We start from the raw sequence: 16,827 nt of genomic DNA, 5'->3' as shown, positions 1-16,827 counted from the left end.
ATAGTCCTTACTTATATTAGGTTATTCCACATTACAGGGAAATCTTAAAAATAGGAAAGCCTCAGTTTTGCATTCCCTCATCTTTAGATGACCAGATGTCATCATAAACTTGAGCACAGAAGAACATGAATAGTAAGTCATTTGAACTAGTGTCAGGGGAGGCAGTGATTATTTCTAGAATTGGATAAAAGCCATCCTTTTGTGTGTGTTTGTATTCTAAAACATGCTCTGAGTATCAAAACCTTTTAACCCTGGTTCATAAATTTGTGTTGAATTTTAAAAAAGAAGAGAGGATAATATAAGGCACATACACCAAGCAATGGGAAGCTTGATTACCATTTTAGAATAGTGCCTAGTAGTCCAAGCATAGTGGCACATGCTTATAATCACAGGGACTCAGGAAACTGAGGTGGGAGGATCCCAAGTTCCAGGGCAGCCCCAGCAACTAAGTGAGACCCTGTCTCAAAAAGTCAAAAAATGCTGGGGCCAAGTCAAAAATGCATGGTAACACACACTTGTAATCCCAGCAACTCAGGAGACTGAGGCAGGAAAATCACAAATTTGAGGCCAGCTTCAGCAATTTGGCAAGACCCTAAGAAATTTTTAGCAAAATCCTCTCTCAAAATAAAAAGGGCTGGGGGTATAGCTCAGCTCAGTGGCAAAACTCTCTGGGTTCAATATCCAGTACAAAAAAGAAAGAAAGAAAAATGGCCAGGTGTGATGGTCCACGCCTGAAATCCCAGCAGCTCAGGAGGCTGAGGCTGAAGGATCACAAATTCAAGGCCAGCCTAGGAAACACTGGGAGTGTGGCTCATTGTAGAGTACCCCTGGGTTTAATGCCTCCCCACCACAAAAATAGTACATACAAAAACCAGTAACATAATATATAGTATCAACTATGTGCTGTACATAATTGTACATGCTATACATTTATAGGACTGGTAATAGTGGAGTAGGTTTGTCTACACATCACCATAAACACATGAGTAATGCACTGTACTACAACTTTACCATGGCTACAACATCACTAGATGATAGGAATTTTTCAGGTCTATTATAATATAGGACCACTTTTATCTATGCAGCCAAATACTGACTGAAAGATCATTTTGCAGCACATGGTTGTGTAGCATGACCTCAATCTAATAAAGAGAAAACATCAGAAAGACTAAATTGAGGTACATTTATAAAATAATTGACCAACATTGTTCCAAAGTATTAAGTACATGAAAGATAAAGACTGAGGAACTGTCAAAGACTGGAGACTAAGGAGGTATAACAAGTAAACGCAGTGTGGTATTCTAGATTTCATCCTTAGAAAGAAAATGGGCTTTGGAAGAAAAGCTGGTGAAATTCAAATTAATTTATAGTTTATGTACAATTGTTTATGTACAATTTCCTCATTCTGAAAATGTTCTTTATTATATAAAGTTAACACAGGTGGGGGACCTGGAGTTGTGGCTCAGCAGTAGAGTGCTCACATGAAATGTGTGAGGTGCTAGGTTCTATCCTTGGCACCACCTAAAAATAAAAATAAATAAAATAAAGGTATTGTGTCTAACTACGACTAAAATATATATTTTTTTTAAAAAAAAGAAGTTAACACAGAGGAAACTGGTTGAAGTGTGGATAAGAAATTTCTGTATATTTTTCTAATGCTTCTGTATGTCTAAAATTTTCTCAAGACAAATATACATTCTCCTGATAAATGAGGCTGAGCATAATCTCAGGTGTTTTATTTGCCTATCTAGTTGTTTGTTCCTTTAATACGAACATTCAAGTCTTTTCTCCATTTTGCTTTTGTTTGGCTTTTTCCTATTAATATGGATTAATTTATTATGTATTCATGATCTAATACAGTTTTATATATTTATTTATATATTTTACATATTTTTTATAGTTTTGTGTAAATATATATTCTAATCTCTTCATTTTTAGAAACTTATGCTGCTTGGGATGGCTGGAATTTAAAACATATGGTCATACATATTCCTAAAATGATTCCATTGGGCATGGTGGCACATGCCTGTAATCCCAATGATTCATGAAGCCGAGGCAGGAGGATCACAAGGTTGAAACTGGCCTCAGCGATTTAGCAAAGCCCTAAGCAAATTAGTTATACCCTATCTCAAAATTTAAAAGAAAACAGGCTGAGGACATAGTTCAGTGATAAAGCATCCCCTGAATTCAATCCCCAGTACCAAAAACTAACAAAAAGAAATATTCAGAAGAGTTAGACTTTGCAAGATGTTTTAGGAATATCTTTACCAATTTATTTTGCTTTATGTACATACACGAGTGACACATGACAAAAATCTGTGTCCACATGTTTAAAAATAGGCATTTTTAATAAATACAAAAATTCTAGACAGGTGAAGTGACATATGCCTGTAGTCCCATTTATACAAGAGGTTGGGGCAGGAAGATTGCTGGAGGTCAAGAGTTTGAGACCAGCTTGAGCAATATAAGCAAGACACTGTCCCAAAATAAATGAAAATGCAATATATTTTCTTGTTGATAGTCCATAAATAATGATGTATTATATAATCAATGCTACCTTAGATTCTATAAATAAGGTCATTCAATGTATATTTGTTAAGTATCTATTGCATCTGTACTTACCCCTCTACCTAGCTATGATGAACCAAGTAGAAAATCAAGTCTTATGTTATAGTTCAGGGAACTGGGAAATAAACAATTTATTCATAATGTGTTACTCTTGAATACCAATATATATAATGAGACAATAAAAAAGCTAATATTATGGAAAGTGATAGAGCTAGTAGGTGCTTTTACTTCAGAAAAAGCCTTTATAAGTCAATGACATTCTAACTGAAACCTGAATGATGAGAAAGTGCTAGTTATGTGGTGATTTCAGGAAGAAGGCATTTCAGGCAGAGGTAATAGTAAATTCAAAGTTTTTTATTTTTATTTATTTTTTGGTACTGGGGAGTGAATCCAGGGGCGCTTAACCACTGAGTTATATCCCCAGCCCTTTTTGTATTTTATTTAGAGGCAAGGTCTCACTGAGTTGCTGAGGCTGGCTTTGAACTCAAGATCATCCTGCCTCAGCCGCCTGAGCCATTGGGATTATAGGCTTGTGCCACCACACCCAGCTTCAAAGGTCTTTTTTTTTTTTTCTCCAATTGAAAAAAAAAAAAAAAACCACAACTGTGGATGGACACAATACCTTTATTTTATTTACCTTTATTTTATTTATTTATGTAGTGCTAGGGATCGAACCCAGTGCCTCACATGTGCTAGGTAAGTGCTTTACCTCTGAGCCCCATCCCAAAGGTCTTTTTGTTGTTGTTATTGTTTGTTGAGTTTTTTTGTTTTGTTTTACAATGCAAGGGATGGAACCCAGGGCCTCTATACATACTATGCACATGCTCTGCCACTGAGCTATACCCCTAGTCCTCAAGGATATCAAAGAAGGAGCAAATTTGCAGTGCTGGAGGAACCAAAATGGTAGTGAAACTGAATTGCAGTGAACCAGGGGCTAGAAAATTAGATGAGGACAAGATCATTTAGGGCCTTATAGACCATAATAAAAGAGTTTGAACTAGTACCAAGTACAAATGGTTTTCATCAGGATCTAATTTAAGTTAAATTAAAAATATTCTTGGCTAGGCACAGTGGCCCACGGCTGTAATCTCTGCTACTTAAGAGACTGAGGATTGCAAGTTCAGGACCACCAGCCTGGGCTAGTCTCAAAATACTTTTTTTGTTTGTTTGTTTTGGTCATGGGAATTAAACCTGGGGTGCTCTACCATTTAGTTACAGCACCAGTCCTTTTTATCTTTTGAGAGAGGGTGTAAATTGCCTAGGCTGGTCAGGAATTTGCAATCCTTCAGTTTCAACCACCTGAGTCATGGGGATTATAGGTGTGACACTGCCCAACTGAAAACAAAGTTTCTAAAAAGGGGTTTAGTAGGTTTGTAGCTCAGAGGTAGAGGCAAGGCAGGGCAAATCCTATAGCCCCAATTACTCAGGAGGCTAAAGCAGAAGAATCACTTAAGCCCAAGTGTGGAAGGCCAGCCTTGGCAACATGGCAAGAACCTAACTCAAAAAAAAAAAAAAATTCTTGGGCTATAGGTGTAGCTCACTGGTAGAATGTATGGTTTGGTTAGCATGCACAAGACCCTGGATTCAATCTCCAGCACCAAAAACTAAATAAATTATTTTGCATTACCATTCCAACTGGTTGACAGACTCCCAAAGCTACAATGTTACAGTGATTACTTTAGGTGAAACAGTTTAGCACAGCCATGTCTACCCTGAAGTGCAACATTGATAGTTTAATGGGAAGCACTATGCAAAGTTTTGACACTTTTTGTTATATAATATTATTTAAATTGTATTAGTGCTTTTCTTTTGTATTTATTAATGCATTTTAACTGTCTCAGGGGCTAATCCAAAAGCTTTGGAATGTAGGGTACTAGCACCAAATATTATTTATACCAACGAATACAGAAATAATTATTTTTTTAAAATATGTACTTGGACACAATACTTTTATTTTATTTATTTATTTTTATGTGGTGCTGAGGATCGAACCCAGGGGCTCACATATGCTAGGTGAGTGCTCTACCACTGAGCCACAACCCCAGCCCCCAGAAATAATTATTTTTAATGAAAGTTTTTGTTCCAGATGTATTTTCCTCTTCTGAAATCTTGCCTGTAGACCCCTTTATAGTCCCCTATTACATAATTTTATAAAAGAAATCCCCCTTTAAATCTCCTAAGTAGGAAAGGCATAATGTCAAGAACAAAAGCAGTCCTTCAAATCTCGAATAAATTTAGCCCTCTTAAAGCCTCTACATTGACCTAATTTTTCTCATTTACCATTCCTCAAGAAAACCTTATAAACATGTAAGGGATTCCTGTGTGTGTGTGTTTGTGTGTGTGTGTGTGTGTGAATGGCTTCAGATATAATATGCTTATTGATGACTATAGCAAAACAAACAAACAGCCATAATTAATTTCATTGTCTCAGTATTTTAGAGTAGAAAAATAAGTCACCAAAAATAAGTATTTAATTTTTTTGATGGTTTCTCCCTAATAAACTAAATATCTCTTCCCAAATCCATGACTGACCTATTGAATAGGAGATGGTTTTCCAAGTACTTTCACAAATTTCAGCTTTATCTATCTATATATCATCAATATATACAGATATATATTTTTATTTTAGTTGTAGTTGGACATAATACCTTTATTTTATCTTTTTTATTATTTTTTTTTTTAGAGAGAATTTTCCAACATTTATTTTCTAGTTCTCGGCGGACACAACATCTTTGTTGGTATGTGGTGCTGAGGATTGAACCCGGGCCGCACGCAACCGCTTGAGCCACATCCCCAGCCCAAAACCTTTATTTTACTTATTCATTTTTATGTGATGCTGAGGCTCAAACCCAGGGCCTCACACGTCATGCTAGGCATGGCACATAACTCTACTGCTAAGCCACAACCTGAACCTTTTGTTTTGTTTTCAAGAAAAAAATATTAATTAAAAAGATAACTACATTTTTCAGTTTATTGACTTGAAAATTTATATAAAAAATCATTACCTGAAAATGTAGTGATCTAAATACAAAACTTGCCTCTATTTATGGGTTATAACTGTAGAAAAATTTTTTTTTCATTTTATTTTTTAGTTGTAGTTGGACACAATACCTTTATTTTATTTGTTTTATTTTTATGTGGTGCTGAGGATTGAACCCAGGGCCTCGCATGTGCTAGGCCTCTACTGCTAAGCCACAACCCCAGCCCTGTAGAAGTAATTTTAAGTACTGATTTAAATCAAATTCTCCCACGTTACCTTCTTTAATGCATTAAAAGCTAAAAAGTATATCTCTGGATTTATATATATTTACATTTTGTATTAAATATGAGTTGATATTAATTTTGGATCAACTTTAAAGGCAGTTGAGCCGTATTCAGAATGATGATGAAATGGACATACTGTTTAAGGTCTTTATAAAGTTATGTATAATGGGCCAGGTGCAGTGGTACATACCTGTAATCGCAGTGACTAGGGAATCTGAGGTAGGAAATCCCAAGTTCCAGGCCAGTCTGGGCAACTTAGTAAGACCTTGTCTCAAAAAATAAAAAGGGCTGGGGATATGGCTCCGTGGTTAAGCACCCCTGGGTTTAATCCTCTTCGACAAAACAAGAAGTTATGTGAAACAGTAGAAATCAAGTCTTTATCCTTTTTTATTAATAGGAATTGTACTGAAAGAATATGGTGAGTTATGTTTTACATTTCCCTTTGCTGTGATATTTGAACATGTGTGTGCCTCCTGGACCTAATTCTATGTTTAGACCAGTTTCACGTGACCTTGTATCTAGTACAAGAGCCCAAGGAAATTTTCTGCAACATTAGATTAGAATATTCAGACTCGATCTATTACTAGGAAAGGGAGATCTATATTTATAAAATGAACAAAGGAAATGAAACAACTAATTTGAAATGTTTCTATTTTGTAGTTTCCCAGCAGAATATTCCAGTTCCCCTGCCCTCCAGTACAGGGGATTGAACCCAGGGGTACTCTACCACTGAGCGGCATGCCCAGTCCTTTTTTATTTTTATTTTGCTTTCCATGCTTATTTTTTATTTTCAGACAGGATCTGAGTTGCTGTGGTTGGCCTGGAACTTGAGATCCTCCTGCTTCCTGGTTCACTGGTATTACAGGCATGCATCACCATACCCAAAAGAACATTCCAGTATCAACACTTTCTCATGCTATCATCTAGTGCTATTCATTCAAGAAACTTTTGAGAGTTGGCCAGTCACTATCAGGAACCAGGGATGCAAAAATGAATGTCAGATGCTCTGTCCAAAAGTATCACTATCTAGTACTAATAATAAGTTAAGCTATGACATCATTGAAAGTAAAGCAATATCTGTGCTTAGGAAAGTATGGGAAGAGAGAAGAGGCAGAATTGAAATGTTAAACGTGGGACTGAATATGGAGAAGAAATCTTTGAATAGAAATAGAATTCTGCCTCTTCATAAAATTCAAGATTTGCTCAGAACTGGATCTTGTACTCTCTTAATACTATGCATCTTTCCTTTGTTCCACTTATTCCAACATTCATGTTTTAATTCATTTTTGTGATCGGTTAATGAGGCTAGACTAAAAATTCCTTTAGTAAGGACTGATACTGGAAAAAGTTCTAAAGAGTTCCTGGAGACGGGAAATGACTCCAGACAGGTGGGGTCCTTGGCATATATTACACGTCAGATACACAGTAGGGAGGCAGAGGGCAAGTGCTGGGGAATGAAATTGGCCAAATTATATTATATTGTGTGTATGTATGAATATGTAAAAATAAATCCCATTATTATGTACAACTATGCACCAAAGGAAAAAAATGTGGAAAGAAAAAAAAGAAGAAAGCAGATAGACTTTCAAGGAAGAATGTGGGCTATATATGAGAGAGACATATGCTGGGGTTAAAGCAATGAATACACATTCAAGTGAGAATGCAAGCCATTTTTAGAGTAAAGCATGCTTTGGTGATTCCTGAATCCTCTTCTAAAGGAAACTTGGTGAGAGGTGGGAAAGGAATGTATGTGAAAATGCCATCAGATTGGTGATCACAAGATAGTTTGTGGTGGTTTGATAATTCTGGTATTAATTATCTGATCAATCAATAAATATGGAAGTTCCCTAAATCATAGGTTTCTTAAATTATTCTTTTTTTTTTTTTTTGTACCAGGGATTGAGCCCAGGGGCACTTAACCACTGAGCCACACGCCCAGCCTTTTTTTTTTTGAGACTGGATCTCACTAGGTTGCTGAGGCTAGCTTTGAACTCATTAGCCTCCTGTCTCAGATTCCCTAGTCAGTTTACTGATGGGTTAATTATAGTATGAGGTATTTCACAATTGAGTGAATTTATGGCATCTCTAAAATTTACAGATTTCACAGAAATTTAGAACTAGGTTTGATGGTGCAAAACTGTAATCCCAGTGACTCAGGAGGCTGAGAATCACAAGTTCAAGGAAAGTCCCAGCAATTTATCGAGACCCTATCTCAAAATAAAACATAAGGGGATAGGTGGGCATGGTGGCTGACACCTGTAATCCCAGAGACTCAGGAGGCTGAGGCAGGAGAATTGCACATTCAAGACCACTTTCAGCAAAGGCCCTAAAGACTTAGCAAGACTCTGTCTCAAAATAAAAACATTACAAAAAAAGGTTGGGTATGTAGCTCAAAGATTAAGCAACCTGGGGTTCAATCTCCAATACCAAAAAATAAAAGGAGGCTAGAGATGTAACTCAGTGATAGAGTGCCCTGGGTTCAATCTTCCAGACAGAAAGATTGATTTCACAGAATTTGGTAGTAACGGGGCTGGGGATGTGGCTCAAGCGGTAGCGCGCTTGCCTGGCATGCGTACGGCCAGGTTCGATCCTCAGCACCACATACAAACAAAGATGTTGTGTCCGCCGAAAACTAAAAAATAAATAAATAAATACTAAAATTCTTAAAAAAAAAAAAGAATTTGGTAGTAACAAGCCTGGAAGAATAACTGATTTATTTTCTGAGTGACAGTCCTAGAAAAGCATGTGGGTCTTAAAACTTCCTTTAAGTTTCCTTTTACCTATTTTTTATTTGTTCTATCTTATTTCAGGATCATGTTCAGTTTTCTTATTACTACTGTATACTTCTTAGCAGTTACACATACCAAATGCTGTATATATGTGATAAAAGTGTAGGGAAGTTGTAAATTTCCTCTTTCCCTCAGAAATTCTGGAAATTTTAGTCTATTGACAGATGATTAATAAGATAATGAAAGACACAGTTATCCATGTTTATATAATATCTTGCAAAACACAAAGGAGTAGTAGGCTGGGGCCCACTAGTCCAACCGTCTAAACTTCTTATCTAGAGGGAAGAGGTAGCAACGTAAACTATGGGAGATTCAAGAGAGGACCTTCGTGGCAATCAAAGGCTATCTTATAAGCAGTTTCTCAGGTAGCAGCCCTCAGAAGATCAGTGGTAATCTTTTCCTGGACCAGGTGTCAGATCTCTTATCTCTTCTTCCTCAGAAGAGATCTTTCCTGATCAGATAAGGAAAGAAAACCTCTGTTTGCATTGGTGGCTTACTCTACAACTTGTAGATTGATGCAATTTTTTCCTTCAGAGATATGCCTGCCTGCAGAAGTTTGAAGTTTCTCCGAATAACAAACTTCAAATATGCCTAGGAAGTTATCTGGCCGCGGGGTATTTTACTCTTTAAACAAAAGCAGTGAGTGGGAAAGTTCTTCAGGGCAGTGACTCTCATTATTTAATACCGCCCAGTCCAGCCAGAGAGACAGTGGATCTGTGAAAGCATTCCTCTCATCAGAGAAGGATTTATTGTTTAATAAACCATTGAACTTTTCGGTGACCAGAGTTAACCATCTCCTTTCTTTCTCCGGATGAGTAATTCCTTTGCTCTGACTTAAATCTTTCAATTACTTTTGATTACCTGATATATGAGAAAAACCTGCGGTGGCTAGGAAGGTCAGTTGAAGGAGTACTGGGTTTCTTTGTTTTGTTTTTAAGTGATTATGCAGGCTTGCTCACTCTGTTGCAAGCAATGTAATCTCTGGAAGGCAAAGGTCTCAAACTTCCAAATTACTTTACCATAATTCTGACTCTATACTAAACAAATTCTACTCTAATGTAGAAGACGAGGAATGCTTGCTTCCCCAATGAGTGAAGACAAACTCGCGTTTGAGGACTTCTGGATTATCGCTGGTTAGAGAAATCTTTTTTTAATGACACTCCAGGATATACCCTCAAAAATTGTTCGCCCTTAAGGTATACGCCAGTCTCGCTGCCTAGAACATATTCAGCCTTGCAAAGGCTAGAAACGCCTAAAGTCACCTGCCACCTTACCTCTACCCCTAGCGTCCCAGCGGAGCCAGTAAACACCGAGATTGCTCCCCGCAGTACACGGGGAGGGGATGCAGGAGAACGCAGCTACCATCTTGGTTGTGGCTAAACTCAGCGCCCTGGTTGGCGTCACTCGGCTCCTGTGCGCAAGCGTAGTAGTAGTACGCTCCCCCTCTCGCCACCTTCCCGTGCACGCGCTCGGAGCCTGCAACTCTCGCGAGAGAAGCGAGATTTATTCCTACGTACCGGGCCGTGCTGCTTATGGCGGCGCTGGAGAGGGGGCGCTGAGCTGTTGGGGTGAGTACGACCTCAGGGTCTAATTAGGGGTAGCAGGAAGCCAGGTTAAGGGCGGATGAGGAAACGAAGACTAACGGGAGAGACTTCTGAGTCAAGGTGGGCATCTCTAGAGCTCCGAGTAGAGAAGATCTCACCCTGAGTTTCTACCCCAGGCTTTTCAATTCTTCCCTCGTCCAACCGTCTAGACTTCTTGTCAGGCCACAGAGCCGTAGCGAGGAGTTGAGGCCTGAGGGGCGCGCGTGGGGGTAGTGGTGGTGGTGACTAAAGTGGGGGGAGGGAGCGAAAATGGAGGCTCCGACCGCAGCCAAGATGGAGGCAGAGGGTGCGGGGCTCGGGCGCGGAGGCTGTTGGGAGCTGTAGTCGGCCCACTTCCCTCTGCGGCTTGGCCGGGGAAACGGGAACTACAAGTCCCGGCGGGCGGGGCGTGGGGGTGGTGGCGCGGTCCTTTGTGTGAGGGTGGAAGAGCAAAGGCAGTGGAGAAGGGCCTACTCTTGTCTGTGGATTGTGTCGGGTTTTTTTTCCCCGTCATCTGTTTGGGGATCTGACTACGAATACCAGAGCGCAGTGCGGCAGTGGCGCCTTCTTTGTGTGTGTGGACTGAGACCCCACTCCATCTAGGGGAAATGCTTAGGGAAATCTTCCCTCACAGCTGACACTAGCGCCGCAGAATTGACATCCCTCCTTCAGTCACCTAGAGATGGGCCTCAACATCCAGCCCTCCTCTATTCGGCTCCCCTTTGGCTTCTTGAGGAAGAGAACCAGCCCCTACTCTTTTAGGCTCGTGGTTCTCACCCCTCTATCTTTGGGGAAACGGCATGGGCCCTAAGTTTGGTGGTGTTTTCACTACCACCTCCTCTGGCTCATATGTTGCAAGCGCTGGCCCACATTGTGCAATGAACCGCTTGGCTTCGTCATTCTATGTAGAGTTGGGTTTTTTCACAGCCGCAGTTGGAGACCCATGCGAAGTTTTTGCCATCTGATGTTTTATCAATACGAAATCTTGATTGGGCGGGTTTTGTTTTGTTTTGCTTTAAAGGTTTTCTTTAGAAACACCCAGATGGCTGCTGTCTTGTTTGACTCACAAGTGAGATAGGTAAAGCTTCCTAAAACAGACTTCTCACTGCAAAAAAAGAATAAACGTTTTTGGGCAAGTTAATTTCCTTTTTTTGTATCTAAAATGTTTGAAAGAATGTGGTGGTCTTTTAAACAGCTTGGAGAAGGCAGAGAGGGAGGGAGATTGTCCAAAGGTTCTGTGGTTAAATCTATTTCTTTGGAGAAACTAAAATTTTATTAGGCTGATGTGAACTGGCCGTTTGCAGCCAGGGCTACCAACCTACTTTTTTTTAATGTAGGTTCCAAATTATAACCACTAATACAAGCTACTCTGCAAAATGCTGATTTTCATTTTGAATTACAAGAAGGTGCATCCTCAGTACATTTAATACGCTGGTGTGGATAAGTAGAGGATTTATATACTTGTATACATATACCAGAGTTATAAAATATAGATAACTAATCTTCTTTTAGTTCTAGAACCAAAATGAAAGAGATGGTAGTTGGTTTTGCAGCTGCTCTGGATGTTTACCATGGAGATGAGTATTTATAGCAGCTGAGTTGAAAAGTAAAGTATTTGAGACACAGAAGATAGGTTTTCTTCTTTTGTAAATAAGGTCTGACTTACCAAGTGTGACCTTTAAAGAGTGTGGTTGAAAATTCTGGTAATTTCCTGGCAAATGAAAATTGTGTGAAAGCTGATGTGTTTGTTTTATCCCACCCATTTCCCCTTCCTCCCCCTAAAGACACCTCACAGAATTATACTTTTTCTGTTTAATTTGTGGTTAGATATTTATTTACTGTTTTCATCACTTTTAAGTGCGCAGTTCAGTGGCATTGAGTATATTCTCGTGGCAGTGAAGGCCGTGGTTTTTAAACAAGGTAGTTGAAACACAGAAATTCCTTTTGGATAGGATTTTTTTGTTTTGTTTTGTTTTTTGGTGCTAAGTATTGAACCAGGGGGAGATTCACCTGAACCACATCCTCTTTGGGGACTTTCCTCCCCCCACATTTTGAGGCAAGCTCCCTGAATTGCTGAGCTGCATGGCAATTCTCCTACCTCAGCCTCCTGATGATGAATTTTTGAGAAGTTGGAGTTTGGGGACTATATTGACAAATGAAAATTTTAAAAAACCTTGATCTTATTAAATATACAAAGATTTGATGTGCCTTCTTAGCTTTGTCTTCCAAAAACAAGGGGGAGAACCACTTTTGAGATTTTTAACTCAAACTGTCTTAAGGAAAGTTCTTAAAAACATTTAGAATGTTATGATGGTAAAGAATTAACACAGCTGCTAGTGGAGGCTGCCCTCACTAGTAATCCCAGCAGCTCTGGAGGCTGAGGCAAGAGGATCATGAGTTCAAAGTCAGCCTTAGCAAAAGAGAAGGGCTAAGCAACTTAGTGAGACCCTGTCTTTAAAAATAGGGCTGGGCTGGGATTGGATTGTGGCTCAGCCTTAAGAGTGCTCTCTAGCACATGTGAGGCCTTGGGTTCAATAGGGCTGGGGATGTGGCTGAGTGGTGAGTGCCCCTGAGTTCAATCCTGGGTAAACTGTAAACCCCCCCCCCAAAAAAAATTACTACAGCTAGAAAAACTTTCATAAGATTTTCTAACTAGAATGTCTCAAGTGTGGAATGTGGAAATGAAACTTGTGGAAGTTTTTGTTTTTTCTTGAAACCCATCATTGATGTTAAATTCCTTTTTGTCCAGTCAGGATTTAAGTAATTCCTTTATCTTAATAATTAGAATGGTTTCTTATTGGGGATGGGGTTCCAGGGATTAAAAGCAGGGACACTCAACCTTTTGAGCCCCTGTGATTATAGACATGCACCAGAATGTTTTCTTCTTGCATGTGAATACCTGCAAAAAATTTAAAAATATGACCTTTATGCTGAGGTAAAATGTTAACAGGAAGTTGAAAATAAATTGATCAGCAGTTTTTCTTTTTCACCTTGCACAGATATACTATCCTTTTATTTTCACCTGTAGCCAGTACATAACCAGTTAGTTATTTGCATTTCTGCTTCCCCAATTTAGTTAACTACTAGCTCCTGTGACCAATATTGTCTCCTTTTACTACAGAAGATCTTTGCCTCATAGCCTTACTTTTGCTAATGCAGCATGCTTTTGGTTTTTTTCTTTTTTTTTTAATAATACTCAGGTTAGTGCATATGAATCACTTAAAATATGATTTGTCAGAATGGAAGTATGCTGTAGTTTAAAATAACAGATTTCAAGGAATGAAAATGTTTCTTTGAGTACACATGGACAGTGATAGCACTTTGGATATAATTGGTTAAATAAGACATTTAATTATAATTATTTATGATTATTGTTCTGAGAATTGAATCCAGAGGATACTTCCGCTGAGCTACATCTCCAGCAGCTCATGGTCCCCCCACCACCCCACCCCTGCTTTTTTTTTTTTTTAAAAGACAGGATCTCCTTAAGTTGCTAAACTGGCCTCTAATTGTGGTCCTTCTTCCCCAGTCTTACAAGTTGCTGAGATTACAGGTGCACACCACTGCATCCCACTTAAAATTAATTTCATCTGTTTATTTTGACTTTAATATGGCTACCAGAAAAATTTTAAAAGTTGAGTGTAACTTGCAATAAATTTTTGTTAGACAACACATTGGTTTGTTTTTTGTTTTTTTGTACCTGGATTGAACCCAGGGGTGCTTAACCACTGAGCCACATCCCTAAACCTTTTAAAGACAGGGTCTCCCTAGGACCTCACTAAGTTGGTGAGGTTGGTCTCAAACTTGGAATCCTCCTGCCTCAGCCTTCTGAGTTGCTGGGATTACAGACATGCACCACTGTGCTTGGCCAATACATTTTTTTCTAATGTGGAGCATTTCTTAAGCTTCAAGAACTCCACTGGCATTTGTCCTACTTCAGGCATACTGAATATAACAGTAGTTAAGTGATAGATACATTATTTTAAATCTTAATATCTCTTCAGGTAATAATTCACTATGGTCGTTACTACTAAATGTATACAAAAGGCTAGCTCTGCATTGATTTGATTCGTATATTTTCACTCAGTGGATGACAACTTATATTGGTTTTTTATATATTTATTTTGTTGTTGTAGTTGGACACAATACCTTTATTTCACTTATTCATTCAAGACCCAGGGTCTTGAATGTGCAAGGCAAGCACTCTACCGCTGAGCCACAACTCCAGCCCCTAGATTGTTTTAATTGGCTAAACTTTGTATACCTTAGATTCCGAAGTAGAAATGAAATAAAACCTATTAAGTGTTATGCTTGATGTGATGCAGGTTAATGCATCAAGAAATATGAACTATGAAGGCAAGAGTATTAGTTATAACCCCCCCCCCATTAAATTTGTGTGTGTGTGTATTATACACAGGGGCTCCCTACCAATGACCTACATCCCCAGCCCTATTTTTTTTTTTTGAGACAGGTTCTCACTAATCTGCTTAGGCTGGCCTTGAACTTTTGATCCTTCTGCCTCAGCCTCTCAGTTGCTGGGATTAGAGGCATATATCTCTGTGTCCATCTGAAAAATACAAATATGGTGCTCAGTGAAATGCCAGTCAAGGAAGAACTTGACCTACTTGGGCCTTTGCATTTCTACAAAAGAAGATACTCAAATGGGTTAGGTGGGGAGATTTGTAGTCTAGTTCAGCCTTTCATTAACAGTCCCCACAAGTGAGTACTGTCATGTCTTTAGAATAATTTGCTAAAATGATATGTGATAATGTAATACTTCCCTCTGACCCCTGGTATTGAGGGTGGAATTCAGGGATTCTTTACCACTACATCTCCACCGCTTTTTATTATTTTGAGACCAGGTCTCCCTAGAGTGCTGAGGTTGGCCTTGAACTTATGCTTCTGCCTCAGCCTCCAGAGTCACTGGATTACTGGTGTGCATCACCGTACCTGTGTAATATATTTTAGATGGATTTCCTAATACACGAATATATTCACTCATCGTGTATTCGTGCCTGCTATAATCCCTAGTTTCTGCTAGGCCTTTGAAATAAACCAGCTAAGGAAGCTGGTAAATAAAAAACAGGTGGTGATAATTTTAAGCCAGGTGCCATACAAAATAATCATTTGGATTAAGAAATTAGCTTTACCTCCTGAAACAATGTTACATTGATGATAATGATGCTTTTCCATATTGAGCAAAGGGAAAAGGAGTTAACTGCTTAGCAATCAGGAAGACTCTTCAGTTGTTTCCTGCTATTTCTCTGTGCTTTCTGATTTTTGTTTGGTGGTGTTTGTTTTGAGGCAGGGTCTCACTGTTTTTCCCAGGCTGACTTCAAACTTGAAATCTTATGCCTCAGCCTCCCACATAGCTGGAATTACGGGCTACTTGGCCACTATGTAAGGTTATTCCCTACTCTTCAATAGAGGGGATGAAGGGTGATCCATTTATGTTGAGAGTATGAAGGCAAAAGAAGTTGTCAGTATACAGCTGATAGAAGGTTTTTTGTTTGTTTGTTTGTTTCATATTGGGGTTTGAACTCAGGGGCACTTGACCACTGAGTCATATATCCCCAGCCCTATTTTGTATTTTATTTAGAGACACGGTCTCACTGAGTTGCTTAGTGCCTTGTCTTTGCTGAGGCTGGCTTTGAACTCACTTTACGATCCTGCTTCAGCCTCCCAGGCCACTGGGATTACAGGTGTCTACCAACACATCCTGCTAAAAGTTAATAATTTGATATGAGTGGTTACCAATTTTATTTAAAGGCCTTTACCAATACCTTGAAGTTCCTCAATGTTAATTTGATTGAAGAACATTTAGTTAACTATAAAAATCTCATAGCTATTTTTCGTGTGATGACGCTTGCCTATAATCCCAGCTACTCCAGAGACTAGGATATGAGGTTGCAAGTTCTCAGCCAACCTAAGCAATTTAGTGAAACCTGTCTCAAAATAAAATGAGCAGGAGCTATAGCTCAGAGATAAACATCACTGGGTTCCATTCCTAATATTGTTATCTTCCCCATAAAGAAATCTTATGGCTGTAAAGATATTAATTTAGCACTCAATTATTGGCCATTGGCCCTGCACATTTTAGGCTCAACAAGTTTCTTGTTTGTGTTACTAGATGACAAGCTTGATAGTTTAATATACAACACTCTAGATTAATGCAGTTCAAGGGTTTTTTGGGGGGTGGGCGGGTGTTGAAAATTGAACTCAGGACCTTGCTTTCGAGGCAAGCACTCTACCACTGAGCTATATCCCCAACCTCAGTTCAAGTCTTAAATGATTCCCCCCCCCTTTGTATTAGTTGATCCAAGGTGCTTTACCACTAACTACACTCCCAGCACTTTTTTTGTTGTTTGTTTGTTTTTAATTTTCAGACAGTCTCACTAAGTAGCTGAGGTTCTTGCTAAATTACTGGGGCCAGCCTTGAATTGCCAATCCTCCTGCTGTAGCCTCCTGAGTCACTAGGAATACAAGCATGCATCATGGCACCCAGCCCTTTTTATTTTATTTTTATTTTTTTATCTGAGAGAGTCTCATTAGGTTACTTAGGGTTTTGCCAAATTGCTAGGCTGGCCTCAAATTGTGTTCTCCTGCAATGGTCTCCTGACTTG

The 16,827-nt window shown here is 39.0% G+C and overlaps 1 protein-coding gene and 1 long non-coding RNA gene across 6 annotated transcripts in view; one reads left to right on the top strand and one right to left on the bottom strand.

Moving 5' to 3' along the window:
• Positions 1-10,056, bottom strand: part of LOC106145175 (uncharacterized) — a 31,988-nt gene extending 21,932 nt beyond the window's left edge. For 2 of the 5 annotated variants that reach the window (XR_013428071.1, XR_013428068.1), the window contains exon 1: positions 9,896-10,053. This is a non-coding gene — a long non-coding RNA (uncharacterized LOC106145175). Of the gene's footprint in view, positions 1-9,895 lie in introns of all 5 variants that reach the window. The other 3 variants (XR_005734762.2, XR_013428070.1, XR_013428069.1) reach the window with 3 other exon arrangements.
• Csde1 (cold shock domain containing E1) overlaps positions 10,040-16,827 on the top strand; it is a 40,313-nt gene continuing 33,525 nt past the window's right edge. Inside the window, exon 1 of the mRNA XM_078027063.1 lies at positions 10,040-10,189. The gene's annotated coding sequence lies outside the window, so the exon portion shown is untranslated. The remainder of the gene's footprint in view (positions 10,190-16,827) is intronic.

Source organism: Ictidomys tridecemlineatus, chromosome 11, assembly GCF_052094955.1.
Source record: "Ictidomys tridecemlineatus isolate mIctTri1 chromosome 11, mIctTri1.hap1, whole genome shotgun sequence".
NCBI classification, from domain to species: Eukaryota; Metazoa; Chordata; class Mammalia; order Rodentia; family Sciuridae; genus Ictidomys; species Ictidomys tridecemlineatus.
This window is presented reverse-complemented; position numbering and strand designations above follow the sequence as displayed.